The sequence below is a fragment of the Falco biarmicus genome, chromosome 11, assembly GCF_023638135.1.
Source record: "Falco biarmicus isolate bFalBia1 chromosome 11, bFalBia1.pri, whole genome shotgun sequence".
In the NCBI taxonomy this organism is placed as follows: Eukaryota; Metazoa; Chordata; class Aves; order Falconiformes; family Falconidae; genus Falco; species Falco biarmicus.
The window spans coordinates 7620036-7641178 of record NC_079298.1 but is presented as its reverse complement, the minus strand read 5'-3'; the positions used below and the strand labels follow the sequence as shown (position 1 = coordinate 7641178).

General features: G+C 42.0%; 1 protein-coding gene across 4 annotated transcripts in view; it reads right to left on the bottom strand.

The window, feature by feature from the left end:
* Positions 1-19018, bottom strand: part of DAB1 (DAB adaptor protein 1) — a 168033-nt gene extending 149015 nt beyond the window's left edge. For 2 of the 4 annotated variants that reach the window (XM_056356020.1, XM_056356021.1), the window contains exon 1: positions 18729-19018. The gene's annotated coding sequence lies outside the window, so the exon portion shown is untranslated. The remainder of the gene's footprint in view (positions 1-18728) is intronic. The other 2 variants (XM_056356026.1, XM_056356025.1) reach the window with 1 other exon arrangement.
* Positions 19019-21143: the final 2125 nt, after the last annotated feature.

The following is a 21143-nucleotide window of genomic DNA, read 5'->3' as shown; positions in this document are numbered from 1 at the left end:
CATTTTAATCACACATAATATTCTTAAACCACTAGTAACTTTATTCCACCCATTTCTGACCCTCTCTATCTACATCACCACACTTTCCTACCAAATAAGCATCTTTGTGGGAGGGGGTGGTGTGGGTATCCAGACTGCCCTCCTAAAGCAGTGCCACACAGTTCTCCAAACCCAATTCTTTGTTGTTAAAATTTCACCTCAAATACATCTTCTATGGCGCAATTTAATGAAAGAGAAAGAAAGGGATGGAAGATACCAGTATCTGGGTATTGACACCACTGACTAGCTGATAGCTGGAGTCCCGTCATTCTGGTATTACTCATCAGAAAATTGCTACTGTCTCTACTATCAAGCATTCTAAAACATAATTTGAGGTTTTTTTCTGTTTTATAAAGTACTTAGCACCACTGGGGGAAACTGAAGGGAAGGAGGGCCCCAGTCAATCTCCACAGTTCTGGGGAATGGGATGGCAATATAGATAATAAATGCTATTATTTGTATTATGTACTCATCTGCACTATATCAGCTGCTAAAACCTTGCAAATACTCCAGGCATCATCAAGAACCATTTCAACCTGTTTTCAGGCTGTAACTCACAAATCTGATCTCCATCCAAGACACTATAACAAAATGTGAAATAACCTAAATATTGAAAGTCATTTCACAGAAAATGGAAATAGATACTGTAGGAAAACCACATTCCAGACTTGCAAAATCTCTCTTTTATGTAATCTTTATCCATAATCTTCTGGAAGACTATCTGATCTCTCTCTCAGCAAGCACAGTATTTTTAACCGCTGCAGATCTTTTTAGGCAGCAGCTGGTTGTGTATTCAACTGGTCGTTCTAGCAAATGGTATTCAAAACATGCAGGGAAAAGGAATGCAGCCACTAAGTAGATTATGAATAAAGCACTCAGGTATTCTTCTCTGTATTTCTCAGTAATTACTCACAGCCAAGGAGCATAACAGAAATCTGCTTCTTCAGTGTCTCACTTCTAAAGGATCGATGTGGTGCAAACACAGGCACTACAGGACTTAATAGCAAGTTCTAACTGCTTTTTACAAGACAACGGTCTCCTGGACAGCTTTCTCCCAGGCATTGAGGAGGTAGCTAAATAGCTGCTATTAGTGTATATTTGTTTCTTTTCATCAAAATCATACTTAATAAACACAAAGAACCTACAATGGACAGATCCAAGAGAAAATATAAATTAAATTCTAGATTAACAAAGCTCTGTTAAATCAACTTAGCAATTTTATCTCCAGACATCATAACTTGGCTTGCAGTGGCGGGCTAAATAATGCAGTTCAACACATAAAGAACAGATCTATATTCAGACTGAATGGACTGTTAGCTCAGAAAAAAAAAAAAAAAAAAAAAAGACAGGAGGGAAATGAAATGTTGAAGTAGCTGTTTCTTGCCCACAGCACACTGTCTCTTCTTCATATTTCAAAACTATCATGGTCATACATCTATCTATCACCATATCGTGCATATTCCCTGTGGAAGAGACAAAACAGGTCTCAAAATCTGCGTCTTAATGGGTGTCATCAAAAGAAATACCAGTTCATCTGGGTGCAGCACATGTAACATGTATAAAATACCCAGAAATCAGTGCCATTAAGAAGTGGGGCTTCTCCTTTGCCATCCAGCCACTACAATTACAAGGACTGTTTTTATCATTTCATACCCCAGATACCTTCATTTCCCCAGAGTGCATTTAGCAGCAGGCCTGGAAATTTCTCCTCTGACCAAGAGGCAAGTCACCTTTTCTCTATCCGCAGTCACGGTTGTAGCCGTGCAGTTTTCCACAAGACAGTGGGAAGTTTCTCTATTGTCAGCACTGAAAGCTTCTCTTAAAATAGTTCTATTTTTTTGTAGGTAGCCACATTTTCATCAGATTTTAGTGCACACATTTTATGAAACTGTTTGAGAACCTCAGGATTTAGGTTAGAAAAAGAGCATGAAATGTAGGCTAGGCTACAGTGGGATTTCTAGGGAATACCCCACTAAAGCAATCTCTTGATAGGTAAGGTATCTTTCTTGCTGTAAAAGTAATGATTGTTGAGCACAGATTTTCAGTGGGCTCTGGAGGTTTAAAGTCTTGGAAAGACCTAATTTCATTCAAAACTATCTGCTTGCTTCCTCTGAATTTTATAGCTGTATGAGTTCAGACAGAATACAGAACTGAGCAAAAGAAGTGATGATACACTATTAACAAAAACTTTGGTTGAATTTTCTGTGTCTTGTAAGTAACAGGTAATGCTGTCAAGTTTGCTACAAAATATTTATTGTTTTGACTATCTAAAAAGGATAATTTTTCTGCCAGGTTAAAAATAGTACTTCAAGGTAAGAAAAAAAATACTACTAAATGGACAAAGTTCAGCCAGGGTGGTGGTGGAATGTAAAATTACATGATTTCTATTGTATCAAAGTGGGTAATGAAAACCTTCATGTATCTATTCCCATCTCAGGCATACCTATGAATAATTTTAAAGCATAGATGTAACATGCTGCCAATGCTTTTACTCCTGTTTTTGCTCTAGTTGAGTTATAATTTGTACTTCAAAAAGGATCCATTTTCATAGATACTCATACCACCCGCCCTGCTCCAATTCATTTGTTAGCCAAGTGACATTCCAGTTTAAACATTCTGCAGTACCAACATCCTGAATACAGTTATAAACTTCACAGCCGCATATACTAACTAAAGGGACAACAAAGAATTTCTAACACCCTGCTTTTTAAGTCTTCATATAGCTTCTTTTGCAATGAAAACCCTGTAAGTGAAAGGATTTCAGACTCATCCTTTGTGCTGGCTTTTCAGGACATGATGAACATCACAAGCTTCACAAAGACTGTGCACAGTGTGGATGATAAGACACACTCTAGTGTTGTTTTTTTCTCTTTCTCAAGATTTCAACTCATATGTATGACCTCCACAGTTTAACTGATGACTATTCAGTGCATCAGTTACAAAAAACAGCCATTCTCATTTCCTTTACACTCCTCCTCAAAGAAATAAATCAGTACCTTGACTGATTGAAACATTTAACTGCCAGTCATTTTGCTTTGTCCCTTCGCTGCCTCACACCAGCCTGCATGAACTCAAGAGATGCAGAGCAGTGATTAAATTGTAACATGGAGCACTGAGAGCAATAACAAAGTGAGCAGTTATAAACAAATAACACAGTTCTTCATAATTCAGTAAAATACATTATTTGATTCTGTGTGTGGTTTTGAAAGCCAGTCAAAGCAGCATTCTTTTTTACTAATGCAGTAACATTACTGCTTAATAGTGGAAAGCACAGGAGGGCAATATATGGCCTACCAACAAGAGTAAAATGTGTAAGCTTAACAATACAAGTTCATCTTCCTTATGAATAACCTAGGCAGTGCTTTTATTAGATGAGATCCATTGTTTCCCAATCTGCAAATTACTTCCTGAATCTATTAACTATAATGGGAGAAATGTATTTTTCAGTCTTAATATCGAGGGGGGGGGAACCCACACAAAAAAACCCCCCACAGTCTAAGCAGGTGAATCTAAACTGACAACAAGGCCAACATTTTAAGTATGCAATCACTGGCTCCCTATAACACTAAAAGGATTTTTTCGAGGGTGGGAACACAGAGATGAAAGGATTTAAGTGTAAATTATACAATGATAGTACAATTCTGGAGTATTACCATGCGTGTGAGGGATTATTAAAGATCAGGTAGATTTTTCTAGCCTTACTTCAGACACCTCCAGGGAAACAAATTCTGCAATGCTCTGTAGGAGATAAAGAACATTCTGAGTATATTAAAAGACTCATAGATATAATTCCGTGAACTACAAGCTTTCTTTGTAACTCAGATACCTTGAAGTGCACAAAACTTCTATCATAGTCCTTCATATGTTTTTGAAGGATGACATTTCCACTCACTGACTTAGTATTTGCATGCCTTGAATTCTCTAGTGAGGGCCCAAGAACAGTAATACTATTTTTATTCATATATCTTCCTCTGCCTAAATTCCAACACCACAACTGCTGAACAAATACAAAAGGCATAGCATCTGAATCTGCCCAAGTGCTGCGAATACATGCACTGCATTCCTCCTTCTTCAGAAGCTCTCAATCACTTCTTAAGTGTAAGAGTTGGATTCATTTTCTAAGCCACTCACATTTCAAATCCTCTTCTCACCAAGGCCCAAACACCAGCACAGTTTAAACTCTGTTCTCCTGTCAAGGAGTCAACAGGACTCTTGGTATCAATGACTTTTGCACTCTACCTCACAGGAGTCATCAGCTGTAACACGTGCCCTCAAAATATTCAGTCGCATGCGGTAACAGAAGGCAGCAGGCTGTCCTACAGTTCCCTGACTGAAACACCAGACTCGGTACCTTAATGAGTACACAACCTGTACACAATACGCTCTTCCAATTACCTCTTAAATCTTTGATCTCAAGGTCAGGTATTTTACGGAAAAGTTTCAGCAATTTATTTATGATGCTGTTATGAACAGTAACATTGCTAAATAATTCCTTGTAAGTTACCTATTTAAATTTTCTCTACTCAGCGCTAGGGCTGGAACGAGTACCTACAGTTAAGGTTGCCTGGCACTTCCCGCTGTAAGAGTCTCCTTTCAATTGCTTGCAACTTTGCCAGGTTTTTAACTGTTCAGGATACAGTTTTACACATCAAGTGTGTCTGCTTTGGATTTGGGGATTTTCAGGACATGAGGAAGGAGAAATGAGTTGAATCACTTCCAAGATTTAGACTGTAGGAAAATACTGTGTTTTGACCATGTTAAATAATCATCAATAACTTACATTTGAAAGGTTTTCTGGGTTTTGAAATTGGGACTCTCATTTGCTCTTCATATCACAGATCTGGTTTTCTTGCTAATCCTAAGAAAATAAAAAATGACCCAACAAAAACCCCAAACAAACACACACACCCCAAAAAAAACCCCAAAAAACCAAAACCAACCACCCCAAACTACCTAAAATAAAAAAATCACGTATTTTACACTTGCCCAAGGATGACTCCTTTATAACTAAATCCCTCTACACTATCACACCTCCTGCAACCTCCAGAGGAACCAAAATGTGCATACTCCTCTAAATGTTGTCCTGGAAAATGGGCTATCTTTATAATTACTGCTCTGAACTGAAATTACACAAGCCAGTGGAACTGACAGCAAGAGGTTCACCTTTCTGTTAAGGCATCCAGTGAGCTGCTGAATTTGAATGCAGAGGCAGGGAAGAGAGGAATACACTTTGATGTGAAGTCTTGTACCAGAAGAACCAGAAGGGAAGAATTTGTGACTGTTATTTAATAATGGAGGACTTGGGAGGTTTAGACAGGGAGTCAAGAGGTAAAAACAGCTTCAGGGGAGGGGGAGGATTAAAGTGGATGGAGACAGTCATCTGTAAGAGAGTTGATGCATCCAGATGAGAAGCCAGGAGGAAAGGAGAGCTAACTTGTGGTACCCAGAAAACCGGGATTAGGAAGTAACATGAAGAACACGCATGAAATTTGCCTTTATGCAGGGTCACAAAGAACACAGCAGAAGCTGCTGCCACAGCTACTCATGCACCCTAGGAAAGACAAAAAACATCTGGTCTCGATGATGCACATGGATCTCAACACAGTGTGAATAAAATGGAGTTGTATTTTACTTATTATGTTAAAAAGCAAGATCATCCCACCAGCACTGCTGTACTTGTTGAGTACTGTAAGCTGAATTATTTCAAATACTTAATTTCATTATACAAATTTTCTAAGACGACATAAATTAGGGCATATGCTTCATAATATTTTCACTTCCTTTCCCCATAACCCATTTTGCTAGTTCTACACTTCATCAATTTAAACATTATTGCTAATATGTTACATTTAAACACTGTCACAAGAGAAAAAAAATCCAAATGTCTAATTAGAAAGCTATGATGGCCATTCTAGAAAGCAGTGTTACATTTTCTACCTATGTTCAATACATATGAAAGCATTTTAGTCAGAGGCAAATGTGGAGCTTACAGGCCTACAGGTTTCTGTGCAGAGCAAGAGCTTTCTTACTGCTTACTTGGGTACAAGGTGAAACAGAATCCCCAGGGTACAGAACCCCTGTCTGTAAGATTTACAGCTACACAACAGCAGCATAAAGCATTAAACTAGAGCAAGACAATGTCTGTTTTACCACAGTGCAAAACCAAGGGCAAGTAACATTTTTATGTTAAGCATAACACATTTCTACACACAACTGAATCAACAACTTTAATATATGAAGATCACTTAATGGCAGGATGAACATCTCTAACACTAGAAAAGTTAACTGCTAAGATTAGTTAATATCGGAAAAGCTGTTTTCTTACCCAAACCTTTGTACTGAAATGTGACAACAATCTTTCAAACACCAACAGGTGTTGGGAAAGCATGCAAGAGCAAAACTAAAAGAAGAAATGCATGGAAAAGCTTTCACAAAATACAACAGCTGAGGTTTCCATTACAATGAATTATCTGACTTACAATCATTGCAGAGATTTACAAGGAACAGTTTTACAAACCTTTGTGAACATATGTGAACACCACTTCTTCAAAATAAGCAAGATACATTTCTGTCATATGCTAAGAATTCTTCTACAGGTTGTATTAGTGTCTTAAAAGCATCAATGATCCATCAGAATTATCACAGGAGGGGATTCAGAGTTATGTTTGGGTTTTGAATGCTAGAAATATGTAACCCTTTGTACTACAAAAACACTGGGCTGTTCAAAAAAAGAATACACATCATATTCATCTACACATACACACGCTCCTGAAGAATTAGGCCAGCAGACAACATCTTTGAAAACACCAACAATTAAAAAGGTATCCCATTCCAGTTTATCAACAGACCACTACACTGGTTCACAAGTTACTAGTTAAATACAAATTATTCAGTGAATAGAAAGAGAGGCCTTGGATAATAAAATATTATACCTATGATAGCAACTGTTTCTTTTCTGTACTGTGACTTTTTCCTAAGCTGTTTTTCACATGGTATTTTTGAAGTACTATTGGGTACACTGTAGCGTAGCTTCTAAGGCCGTAACAACAAAATGCAATGGGCTTCTTTAAAAAGGTAACCATTGGCATGTGATTGGAGGTCGGAGGGTCGATACGACTGTTTCCTGGGTGCCAAAATTCAGAGAGTTTCTCTTCCTAAGTGTGGTATATTGTTATGAGAACACAAGACAGACCACATTAGCGATCCTCCTTTTATAGAGAAGTATTTATAGCTCTCATGTAATAATACATGTATCACATATATATTATTAAGATCTTTTTCATAAGCTTTCAAATTAATCTTTAAAGAAGTGGAGAGAACCAATAACCTTGATTCCTTCAGGCAAAAAAGCTGCATACCACAACCAGACTCCTACACTCACGGGCATTAATTTCTCCTGTGCCTAGGTCAATACTCCACAGGTAAGTTAGACCTCCTCCCTGCTGTAGTAGTCATTTACACGGTATTTGCTCCTCAGTATGAGTGACCGTAACTCCTTTAGCTCCAAGCTCTTTGCAGAGCACTGCAGACATACTGAGTTGCTGCACCATGATTAAGTTTCCTTCTCACAACACTGCGCAGACATACATTAAGAATCATTACAAGTTATTACTAGCACCTCACCAAAATGTTACACTAGGATTTTTCACTTAAAGGAAATTTGTTTTTAAAAAGCACTTTGTGAACTCTACTACAAGTTGCAAGGCATTTTAGTCTCCCATGTCTATTTCTCATGTTTTTATTACAATGAAGAACAGGTACAATAGATTAATATTTAGAAGAACTTCTACTTGCATCCTTATAAACTGTTCTCCTATGAATTAGTTATTTGATCTCAACATATACAAACAGCACAAAAAATACATTGTTCTTTGTACTGCTCTGTAACCCATGTGCTTATCTTCTGCTAAAAGCTTCTCTTCAAAGTGCTATTATTAATTGTCAGGCATTGGAACTGTTCCTCCAGACATCATCCCCCATACTTTCAAGACAGGCAGACAAGATTTTCTCCACTTTTTGCAACTAAAGTACAAGCTAAAGTACATCTGAATATATAACTCATTCTATTTAGCACTGTGCTCTCCCTAATGCATCCAGTATAGCCAGCTTCTTACAGGAAGTAGTTGCTGAAACAATTAAGACTCTTCATAAGGACTTAACAAGATTAATATACACTACGCCATCACATCGGCATCTTGTGCAGTGGTACCAGAATGCTAAGGATGCAGTCCAACAGAAATACATCAGCAGTGACTAGGCCTCTATAACAATCTCCTGTAACTCTAGGCTGAACTTTTCCACATTTTATTAATGTGAAAACTGGAGAGCTATTACAAACTAATTCTATTGTTCTTGATTACAACTTAGGTCAAAAGTTCAATTTATTCTTAACACCTGCAACATTAATGTCTGAAACAGGAAGGCATCCTCACAGAACCTGGTTCCAGTTTCTTTTTTCCGATATTGTTTGAATACACAACAGTAACCCTACGCTGATTTCCAGAATGTTTTTTGGACAAGAAACTGTACATACCCTAATTTCTTAGAAACCAGCACAATTTCTGGTGGTTTCCTGATGTCTACTTCTCATAACCAATCAAACCCTAAATGGTCTTGAAAAAATCCAGTGTTAGTCTCTCATGAAAACAGATAACCGCATATAAAAATGAAATGCATTCACTATCATTCAACATAGAGTACTTATCTGAAATAAATCAATAATCACCGTGAAGCAGCAAAAGATAATACAGCACAGTCCACCAAAGTGAGAAGAAAAATCTCAGAGGTAGTCCATTATACACATTAAAATTGATACTATACTGCTTTACGCATTGTCTATGTGCAAATTATGTACATACTTCAGCCACAAAAAAGAAAACAACAAGACAATTAATTCTTGTGTTACTGGATCCACAAAACAAATGACACCTACCTGTACTATTTTCCTTCTCTGTACTGTACTTCCCATCTCCACCAAAAAGTTCCATCTAAAAATACTGATTAGCAGAATCAGCCACCCACAATATTTACGGGTCACTTGCAATCTGTTCTTTGAACTAAAGATGGTCTTTGCAATAAAGAACAGAGTGAGTTCTCTACACAGGCTTGAGCAATATTTCGAAGTTTGATGCACATGATCTGCTCCCCTGGATTTCTGCTGTCTGGAGAAAGCAAGGCAACTGGAATTCAGTGCCTGAGAACAGGATTCTTCTAACCTAAATTTTAGCTGTCAGGAGTGGGTATCTGGCATAAACTAACAAACTAGGCTGCTTCTACAAAGAACGGCAAGTGACAGAACCATCCCATGGAGAGTCCTGCCATCTCTTCAGCTTATCCAAGAGCCCAACTGAACAAATTATGCAAGAACGGAACACGAGAAATGCTACATTCAATAGGGACAACCACATGTAAGCAGCTCGTTGGATCAACAGTTCTGCCACAAAAAACAGAGCTGCAGAGAGCTTCTTTATGAAAATCACATGCTGTTCTTTGTCAAGCCCAAAATCGGGAGTGCTGAAGTCTCAGACCTGTTTTGCGGCTCGGTAGTTATTTTTCTAGTGTTGTTTCACAGCATAAAGAGGATTTCATGTCCTCTCCAGGATCACCCTGCACTGAAATCCACGAACTGAAGCTTGGCACAGTGGGATCCACTCAATAACAATTCTCACTTTTCTCTGAGGATCTGTATGCACCAAAATCAATTAGCGTTTGCTACAAATGTAACATAGCAACAGCATACAAACCCTCACTTGATGTAAATCAGCATAGTTCTTCTGATTTGAAAGAACTTGACTAAATTTCATCAGCTGTAACTCTCACACAGTGCTTCTGAATAGCTTGCTCTATCACTAGGGCAGCAAGGATCATAAAATTTGAGTGCCAGGAACAGTAAGTGGTCAATTCTGTTTGTTACCCTCTTTAGGACTTCTCAAACATTTTATTTCCCTTGTTTTCAGAAGGAAGAAAAATGGGGTCTGAATATCTGAAAACTATCACACAGGGATGGTAGGTGGAAAACTGTCCTGAAGCCATAAATCGGAGATTTGATTACTTCAGCAGCCACACAAAAAAACCCAAACAAACCCCACACATTTATAAAATAACCTATTAAGCTCACTGACATTTTTTTACTGTTCTTAAACTTTAGTAAAGTGCCAACACGCTGTGTGAAGTAGCACTTCCTGTTGATTTGTTTTGTATTAATTATAGTGTAATTAAAAAGGGGAGTCTTTACTGCAATCAGCTACCAGGTGTTTTAAAACAATAAAAAGGACCTTAACATTTTCAAATGATACTACCAGTGTTACTGTAGCACACTGACCAAATTTTAGAATGCATACACATTTAGGGAAGCAAATCCTAGCATGGAAAAACCTTCATTATGTTAAAAAAGGGGGGAAACTCCCTACCAACTGGGAACACCCTTGATATTAGTGGTATAGCTGCTATGTTAAGACATGAACACCTAACAGGTCATCTACTCCTGCCATTAAAAGGTTTGAATTTACTAATACGCTTCAGAGCCTGAAGAAAACTCACATAAAAGGCAGTTACAATAAAACTGTGTATTTTGTTACATAAAGGAATTAAAGGGAAAATTGAAATATTAATAAAATATTCACTGCACTGACTGCTGATGAACTAAATAGCAGTGCAATTTCATGGATATCAGCTGGATTGCATTAAAGTTTAAAAGTATTTAAGGTTTTTTTCCTACTTACACTTATGCTTGGCTTAATCGTGTAGCTAGCTGGAAATTCTAGCCCTGAGTCTTCTACTGCAGCAATGCACTGAAGTCCAAGCTATCAGTGCACGAGCAGCCCATCACCATTAACTTCAAGAGCCTGCAAAGACCTAGGAAGCAGAGTCTCCTACACCACCATAGCCACAAGCAAAATACAATGTTAAAAATTATTTGATGGTAAAGGTTATTCTAGGAAATAAAAAAAAAAGATAAAGCTGAAATTCTTCATGCTAACTACACGCTAAAAATCCCCACCATTCTAAACACAGAGGAAATTCTTCTTTCCTCCCATCAATACTGACAGATTACTGTGAAAGAGAATTAAGGAAAGGTATGAACACAGTAAGGGGAGAACTCAAGTGACCTACTACATGTTAATCTGGCAAAAAGCAGATGCCAATTGAACTGTTATGGCCAGTCTCCAGGCAGAGACTGACAGGTCCTGGAAATGCTGTCAGATTACTAACACACTGTCTGCTTCTGCATGAGCACTGAATCCTGCCGGCTTGGATCTCTTCATTCTGGCTTGATCTCAGGGACTACTTGAGGCACCTGAATAAATCCAATGAAGGTTAAGCAAGTTGAAATGCTCTTTTTCTGTGCCATTTTAGCATAGTTTATTAAGAGCTGCATCTCAAGTAACTAGGGACAGAAATGAAACTTTTTTTTTTTTCCAGAATACAAAGATCACCCACATTTTCCCCTCACTTACTTCAAGTCCTGGAAAAATATTTATAATCCTTTAGGTTGAGAAACAACCAGTATGATGCCTGCTATTCTTTATGTAACCCACCTGTCAGTATAGAAGAGTTAGGTAAAAGAAAAATAAGAAATGTGTACTGCATCAATTGGATTGCCGGTAATTGAAGTTCTTCATTTTCAAATGGGCACACTTAAAGATTTTGCACTTCCAAATTCTAAAGGTGAAGCTACAAATGTCAATAATCTCATTTAAACATTTCAATTGATCAATAAAATTACTTTTGGTAGGTACAACTAAGACATCCATATGTTTAAGAAGCTACTTTATGCTGTCCATTAATGAGTCAACTTTTCACCAACAACAGTTGGTATGAGAGCAGGTATGAAACCAGATGACCAGATAAAATAATAATAAAAAATAATTCCCATGACTTGAATATAGCAACACTGCATAACGCACAGCAACTTTTGAAACTTCTTGTGCTTACTGGAACACATGCATTTCCAATCATTTAGTGGTATTTAAATATTACATCAACTGATATTCTTAATGCCCATTATTGTTCAGTCTGCATATTTTTCCATTTTATAAAGAAATATTTTAAAGTTTTGTAATTGATCATTTTTAGATTGTGGATTTTCTTCCTAGTTATGTATGTTGTGAATCTCAAAGATGGCCAGAAGAGGAATAACCATAGCGATGTGACACTGTGGGCATTCCATCAAGGAATCTCTTTTGGTTTTGATTACCATTTGCATGGGCTAAGAACGCTATACAGTGCATCTCCTGTCCTCTCTCTCATGTTGACCACACACAGTCCAAGAAAAATGTAACCACATACAATTTGTTCCACAGCTGGAAAAGAAGTAAGACCTTTCTTATTCTGCAGAGAGCTAAAACAAGAAGAGTCACCCAGTGACTGTCAAACATATTAACTCGCTAATCACTCATCCCTTCTGAAGGGGGGTTTATGCTCAGCTGTTGTAAAATGGAAGAGGAGGGGTAAACAAACTCTAACTGGAAAGCCGAAAGGCTTTAAACACTACATTTTAAAAGAGAAGATATACACTTTTAAGCAAAAAAGCAACTCTTGTCAAAAGAGATGAAGCAAAATCTCCCTGAATGACACTGAATAAGCATAAGAGTCTTGCAGCTGGATACTTATTCTAAAACCAAAGAGCTGTTTTCATGTAACTGTTGCTATGATCTTGGATTTCTGCAGACCCACAACCTTCCTAAGCTTTCCAAGAATAAAACTGTGTAGGTTTAAAAAGTTCTTTTCCAAAACATGAACATACGTAGATTGATTGATAAGCTTCTGAGCGCACCTTGGGACCTAATACAGATAGACCTACGGGCGCTACTACTTAGAGAAAAACACCTGAAAAGGGATTTGCAAACTAGGAACCACTTTTAGAGGCCACAACTGCAGTGCCTGGATGCTAATCAGCTCCCAATTAGCTTCAAAGCATGCTGGCCCCAACAAATACATTCAGTACCACTTATCATCAGCAACCCTGTGAAGAGGAAATGCAGCAATCACCCCACAGCAAAGCACACCTACCAGTATCCCTATAACATTGATGACAAAGATATTTATACTGCTTTATGCTACAAGAAAAAGCATTTTGGGGAGATTCCAGCTCCGCCTTCAGTAATAATGGGAGGACTTCGTATTAGAGAACTCTTGATTACCCTCAGTACTAAACAACCATACACTCATATTCAAGTATGAATAATTCTAGCAGCCTTAGTATTATCTCTTGATTGTCTGCCTTTTCACCAATGTCCTCTAAATGTAATTTTCCAGTAACTACCCACTGAGGAAAAGCACCTCCTGAAACCACAGGGACACTGCCTTACACCTAAATCTGAAGTTTTTGCAAGACAGCAATATGCCTGCTAAGAGAAAACAAAACGGCAAGCACACATGCATGATAGGATTATTTGATTCAATACAATATAAATTAGGTCAGACTCCTCTTTGGAGAATTCTGTGTCAAGAACTAGGTGGTCCACTAAATTTCTATTCATTTGCCTTCAGGCTTGGGGAATTGCAAAGACTCTCAAGAAACTGATGTTCTTCTACCCACAAGAGTAACCAGTATTGGGGGGGGGGGGGGGGGGGGGGGGCAGGGATGTTAACCACTTGACAATATCTGGAGAGCTGAGAAATCTTGCTACAATAAAAAGAGCAGCTAATAAATCTTTGCATCTATGTAACACATGCATACATACATGTATCTGTACACAGAGATATACAAAATTCAATTACAGAAAAAACTGCAAGTGCTTCTGTGTACTTAAGTATTACACTGCCCTATTTCTTCACATTGTATATATCCTTAAGAAAAGGAACAATTTCTGCATCCTCATTAAACCAACAGTAATGGAATGCCAGGAGAAGCACTATCTGTAGAAAGTGCAAAGGATTACAGGCTGGAAACTCTGCCCTGAGCCTGCTCCCCAGCAGGCTTCTCCTGCTCAGGAACACTGAATTTTTAAAACCTTACCCACAATTACCATCCTTTCCGATTCTATAAGCAACTAAAGTAAATCTTCACGCCTCCAAGGGCCAGAAGAGCATGCCAAATACTTCACATATCTTAGAAGAGGACTGAATCAGAGCAAGATGTGACAAGTAGCCCTTTAGCAGTCCTGTTGCTCCACTGTGGATGGATATGGTTAGGGCACGCAACTGAGTCTAAAGAGCTAGGTCTTGGATAGCTGCTTCCCCACAGCTGGGGACCTGACAGCCTACAGCCTTTGCACCTGCAAAGACACACAACTGGCCATTCCAGGGTATGAGCTCCACTGACTCCTCAAAAAGCAATATACTGATAAAGAGACAAAACCTGACAGGTCCCTCTCTGATCTGGTCCTTCAAAATGGTACAAGTCTTGAAAAGATCCACCACGGAAAACAAGTTGCACAAATCCTACGGTAACCAGCAAAGCTCATGCTAGCAGATTCTGGCAGAGGATTTGTGTAACTGAACCACTGAGAAGAAAGAGCATTAAGGACCTGTCACTACAACCTTTTTTACAAAAACTTCTTACAATGTTTCTTGCTCAAACAACTGAAACTCTTTCCGAGAAGAACAGGAAGTCTCATACTGCACAGCTGAAACCAACAAACACCGCTTATACCTGTAACACTCAAAAATGTGTTTGGTGCTTGTGTAAGATTTGATACACAGATGAGGTTGCACACAGTAGCATGGCAGCTTTCCTGTGACTTACAGTATTGGGTTTACTCACTTTTTCTAAGTTGTGACAATTCTACTGCCTTGAAACAGAAATGGAAGATAGATTCATGGATGAAATTCTTAAACCACCACCATGAAATGCAATTTTGCTGTAGCTGGACTGGGCAAAAACTAATGTTAAGGGCAAAAACGTGACAATTAAAATATGAAAATGAAAACGTTTAAATCTGATTAATTACTTGGTTTAGAATATATGCTTTTCATTCTACTGTATCAAAATACTCATAATAAAACAGTGCAGCTGATGAAGTCAAGCACTCCCCCTTACAAAGGCTGGCAAATTTGCAGAACAGCACTTGAGGTTCAGATTAGTAAAATCCTAATGAATATCTACTCTAATACCCATGTAATTTCATGGAATGCATTTGCAAGTGGTACAAAAAAAAAAAAAAAAGGGGGGGAGAGAGAGAGAAAACAACTACTGGCACAACTGAAGTCCAGACTGTGATTTTAGTGTCAGTTTAAGAGACTTAAGTGACAACAACCTAGAAGAAAGAAGATCCTGGTTCAACCCCAGGAAAGGAAGAATTGCAATAGAGATTACCAGTTCTTTCCCAGATCACAATATGCCTCAATCTTGCACTGTAAGCACCAATGTCAACATACCCAATTTCATCATTTTTGTCCCAGACACCAAAACTGTTTCCGTATTTTATCCAATTATTTCTTTACCAGAAGCACCCACTCCTTCCAGCACACCGTATGAGTAGCTGGATGCCCAGCACCAGCTCTTGAAAGACTTTCCTGGAACTACATACATAAATGTTGCTTCTGCTGCCCTACACGTTGCAAGGCTTTACACTTCCTTTTGGAAGCCAACACCTGGCATCTCTGCACCTCAGCTTCCTACCCCTAAAAACAGGGTAGTACATAACTTACTTTATCTCACAAATCCACTGGGCAGCTAAATGCTTTAAAGACAGAACTAGTACTGAACAAACAAAGCAGCAGAAGGGCTAAAGACAAGCGCCGCTGAAACGATATCGAATAGTACAGGACATACAAGAGTCAAAGTAATAGCGTACTTTTATTCCTAAGTAATTGGCTGAGCAAACATTTTGTCATCCAGCAACTCTGATTAATTTTGCAAGAATGCTTGGGTAGTGTATATAAAAACCAAGTCATTACCTTGACTAAACATTGACTTGGACAGTTAACTTTAACCATGAAGACCTTGACTAAATATTGACTGGGAAAGTTAATTTAAACTATAAAGTCTAAAAAATCTTGTTCCTCTTAACTAGTATTTGCCATCACTTTAAAATGTAAACTTTAAAATGTAAAAATAGAGGTTCTCCCACTTAACCAATATTTAGCTGTTGCTAAGTTCAATACAACTATCCTGTAAAATTTGAAATCTAAAATATTTAAAAGCAAACAGGCCCGTTAAGGATGAGACAGAAGGTCAGCCTTCACGTGCTTTACTTGAGCAAGGACTTCTCAAAAGTATTAGGAAAGAATCACAAGGTTGATGGTTTAAAATTATTTTGATACACATTTAAAAAACTGTGCCTTGTCCAAAGAACCAAGCAGGCTGACCACCAGGACAATGTGTTCATTCTGGTACCTCTACTTTTGAGGTCCTAGTAGTAGCTACTTCAAGTCTACATCCGCCACTACTGGCATCACTTCATCATGTGAGGCAATGGGCCAAAGGACATGCACAGGGTCTTTCAATAGCTGAGGAAAAAAAAAAAAAACCCACACCAAAAAAAAAAAAAAGAAAGAAAAAGAAGAAAATCAATTTCAATCCTCCTAAGATGAAACCACTGATGTGTGCAGTCACTAAAGTCCCAAAGGTAATCCTACAAGAAAACATGACGGTGTCCTCCATCACTGTGCTGAGATACTGTTAAAGTGCAGCAAAACCACGTATGAGGTACAGTCCAAGATCAGCACCTGTATCAAAACACTCTAAGCAATAAATCTGAACTTCTAGACCAATGTGAACAGTGCATTTTAAATGTGTAACGAAACAAAGTGGTAATGACAAAAAGGCAAAGAATCTTACACTTCAGAAAGGCATTATGTGTTTGGCTACAGAAATAAACAATGACTGTGAATCCTGCACTAATTCAACCTACAGTTTCATTTCAAGAGTTTGAAAGCGCCTTTTAGCTTTGCACCTTAATTCCTTTTTTAATATATCAGCTGCCTTTAGTGCACTCAATGAAAAATAGCTTAAAAGCAAATATAAAAGATACAAATCTCAGACAGGAACAGTAATATCAAACTAAGTGGTGAAAACTTGCTCTTCCATTATTTTTGAGTATAGTAGTAAGGAACAGATTGACACTGGCATTGGGGGAGTGGGGGGTGGAGAATGAAAGAACAATAAACAATACAATCATCAGTAGTTTAACACAGCGCTGTGTCTTGCAACGGAAACATACTGTGAAACAGCTTGCAAGATAAGCTTCATCAACGATAAGTAATTTTTATTCCGTTTGAGTGGTTGAAAACAATAAACATGATTAAATGCTTCAGACATGCATTCAGAATTTAGACAAATGGCAAACAGTTCCAAGGACTCTGCTTTTAAAAGTACTTTGGGGAAAGACCTAACGATTAACCGGTATGAATCGTACAATACAACAGAAGTCCGGATGGAAATTAAAAACTTCCCACGCATCTGCAAGCTCCACGACCCTACGAACCAGAAAGGAGCTTTGTTATTTACTGCTCAGACGGTTACCGGCCCCCGGCCCCCATCTCCCCGCTTTACCATCCGGAGGCACGGTCAACGCGCCAGCCGCGGAGGGCACCCCGCACGGCACAGCGGGGCGGCCTGGCTCGGGGGTCCCGCGGGGCCGCCCCCCCGCCCCGGCCCGCGGAGGGCGGCCGAGCAGCGGTGCCTTCCCAACTTGAAGCTAATGCAAGTAGCTTCTAGTTAAGATGTTGCTGGTGATTTGGTGGCCGTGCGCAACAACAACAGCACCCCAAAACACGGGTTGGTTGGGGTTTTTTTTGGTTGGTTTGTGGTTTTTTTACAAAGTAAAGGCTGTAAAGGAGAGCTATACGGACCCGCGGCACCCGCACAGCAGCTGCTGGCCGGAGCCCCGCTCTGCTCGCACACCGAGGCCCGGGGCTCCCCCCCGCAGCGGTTCCCGAGCCCAGGCACTGCGGGGCGAGCTCGCCCCTCACCCCGCCCGCCGCCCCTCAGCTCCGGGCGCCATTTCCCCGCCGATCCTCTGCGCGGCGTCTCCGGCCGCTTCTGCACCTTCCCGGGGACGGCAGCGACGGCGCAGCCGAGCCCCGCCGGGATCCCTGCCCGCTGCCCGCTGCCCGCCGGCGCCGCGGCCCTGGCGGGCAGCGGGGGGCGCCTCCCCCGGCACGGCGCTGAGGGGAGCGGGCGCAACCGCCACCGAAGGCGCGACCGGCGCTCCCAGCTAAAGGGCGGCTGCGGCTGAAGCGACCGAGAGCTGCGCGGAGCGGCTGCACGCCCAGCCCGCGGGGCGGCCCCGGGGACCCCCGTCCCCCGGCACGGCCCGGGGGGCGCGGCGGTGGACCGCCCGCAGCCCAGCGCGTCTGTGGGTCCCTCTTCCATTTTTTTTTGTCTTCCCCCCCCCCCCCCGCCTTCCCGGGGACGGTGTGTCCGGGCTGGTGGGGGACGAGAGGCCGCCTGTGCCCCGCCGCTCGGCTGGGCGACGGCAGCCGCGCACCCCGCGCCCCTCCAGCCGGCAAGTTACCGCCACTCGCAAGAGATCCCAGCCCTTTCCCCCCGCCTGCGGGTGACGGGAGAGAGCTGCGGGGAGGACGGGGTAAAAATAAAAAACTTCCTTGGGAGACCGGTTGCCCTGCTGTTCCTGCTGCGGGGAAGAGGGGATCCCCCCCTCACTGGAGGGAGCCCCGCACCCCGCCACCGGCGCACCCCGGGGCGCAGCCGCCCGCCCCGCACCTGCTGCCGCGCCTGCCCGGGTACAGGCACACACCCCTCCCGGCCACCGAAGGGAGAAGGGAGCCGGCACCCTCACCTGCCCCTGCGAGCCCTCTCCTCCTCGCATTCCTCTGCTCCCCATCGTGGGCGCAGCAGCTGCTGTTATTCCTTAGGATACACATGGCTCGTCCATGCTGGGAGAGCCGCCTTCCCGCGCTGCCTGCCCTCTCCGGCCCCCGCCAGTGCGGCGCTGAGGCCAGAGGGAGGGGAAAAGGGAGGTGTGTGTGGCGGAGGAGAGCTGCTGATGAGGGGTCGGTCTCCTCCTCCTCCTCTCCCAGGGCTGGGGGGTCTCGGCGCCGTTGGTGTAGCTGGGCAGGGAGAAGGGGGGCGGCCGGGGCGGGATGGAGGGGGGGGGGGGGGGAGGGGAGCCTGGCCGGGCTTTCCGAGCTGAAGGGCGGGCGACGGACCGACGTCGCGCCCGCTCGCCCCCAACCCGTCACTCGCCTCTGGGGCAGCCTGGTGTGAGGGAGCGGCTGGTGGCCCCCGCCAGGGCAGCGGTCACCTAGCGGTGTCGGTGGAAGGGGCTTCTCCGGGGCGAGGGGCTGGAGGGGCGCGGGGAGGGCGGCCCGGCCGCGCTCCCGCCCTCACTGACTGACCGACCGACTGACCGGCCGCTCTCCCGCCCTCACTGACTGACTTAGCCGGTCAGTCGGTCAGTGAGGGCGACCGGCCGGCCCCTGCCCACGCGTGACCCCCCCCAGCGCCGCCACCCCCCACCCCCGCCCCGCCCAAGCCCCTCAGCGCAGCGGCGGCCGCAGCCGGGCCACCCCCTCGGGAGCCGGTGGCCCACGGCCCGTGTGGCGCACGCCCTCCCCCGCCGCCAGACCGCTGCTAGCGGCGTGTTTTTCTCATGGCTTCTCTCAGTCACCCATGAAAATTTAATGAGGCATTTAGGGCTGTTACCTTCAGAGTCAATGGAGGCAGCGTATTTAGCCTAATGCACTTGCTGCCGAGCCAATAAGTCTATTGCAGGCAGATCAGAAGTCATGGAGAGACTCTCCTTTCAACACAAAATTCACGACCCATTAAACTTATTCTGTGATAACAGCTTCTTTACAAACGGAGACCCACGGAAAACAGAGGCTGTCATGCACTTCCTGAAAGGGTTCTGCACGCAGAAGAGAAGTATGTTCACAGGGTTATTACTATTTTGGTGGTACTATCTCCAATTAAGGCATAAAAGCAGCTCTGCTCTCGCTAACTGAGGTAAACGACTAAAAGAAAAGCTTTTTGCAGCCTCCAGATAGATCTGATTCCCCTCCTGGGTCTGAGTGGCAGCGTCTCCTTCGGCTGACAGGGAAGAGGGCTCAAACCATCACAGAGTATCCGATCCGATCAGGAATTACGGGCGAGATCTTACGCTACACCAATACCTACCTGCTGGCATGCACCCCTTGAGGTGGCAGCCGAGGAGTGATCGCCAAGGTGCTCACAACGCAGAAAGATGTCTACAGGTTGTTTTACCTCCAACTGACAGGCAGGAGACGGGAACCAACGTGGCAACGTGCTTCACAGGGCGAGGCGCGCCCACCCCAGAGCGGCGGGAAAGGCTGAGCAAACAGGCTGACTGAAGGTACGTGCAGAGACACGGTAAAATTCTCCAATGTTTCAGTTTCGTCTCCCTCAATTATTTGTTCTGTAGCACATTAGGCATTAAGCACAAAAGATAAAGTCACCCAATAACCTTTATGACGTAACAAAAATGCACTTCAAAAGTCATACCACATTTATAGAAGTAGTTGATGGAATGGAGACTTTTACTATAGGCCTGTTTTCTTCAATTCCATTTATTACAGGAATGAAAGGCAGAGTTTTCAATTGAACCCCCTTATTCTAATGTGGATTAAAAAACTAAGTCCTAGTAGTAAACTTAACTGCAGCAACATTTTCTATTGGTGAGGATTTTGCCACCTCAGGAAGACAAAGAACTTAAGAAAAAATAAAGTAACAGAAGTTACCTTTCCATTAGGAAATGATAGGCAGCATCCTCTATATGAGATGCAGCTATGCTTGTCTGTTAAGTCCAGTGAACTGGTGGTGATCCTCGGTTCCCAAAAGGCATATTTTTTTGTTGGGGAAAAGTAAATCAACTGCTCTACAACCTTGCCCATTACACTACAAAATGAAGTTGCATTTACCATGTTGCTGGCCTCAATGAGGTCCTGCAATTTACAGGAAAGGTGCTAGCTGGTGACTAAGAAGAGAAGGAACTTTGAGTAAGTGTAAGCTTCACTCCCATTTCTGAAATTTGTGGATGCAAGTCACACATGCTAACGATATTTTTTAAATATAAAAGACTGTACTAGCTCACAGCTTGTAATATGAATGCAAATGAACTTGTAATTATACTATGCAATTTTCTACTTTTTTAAAAAAGCTATGAAAATAGAACAGACCTGAAGAGCAATATGAACTTCATTGTGTTCCTTCATTATGCAGGAGTTGCCATCAG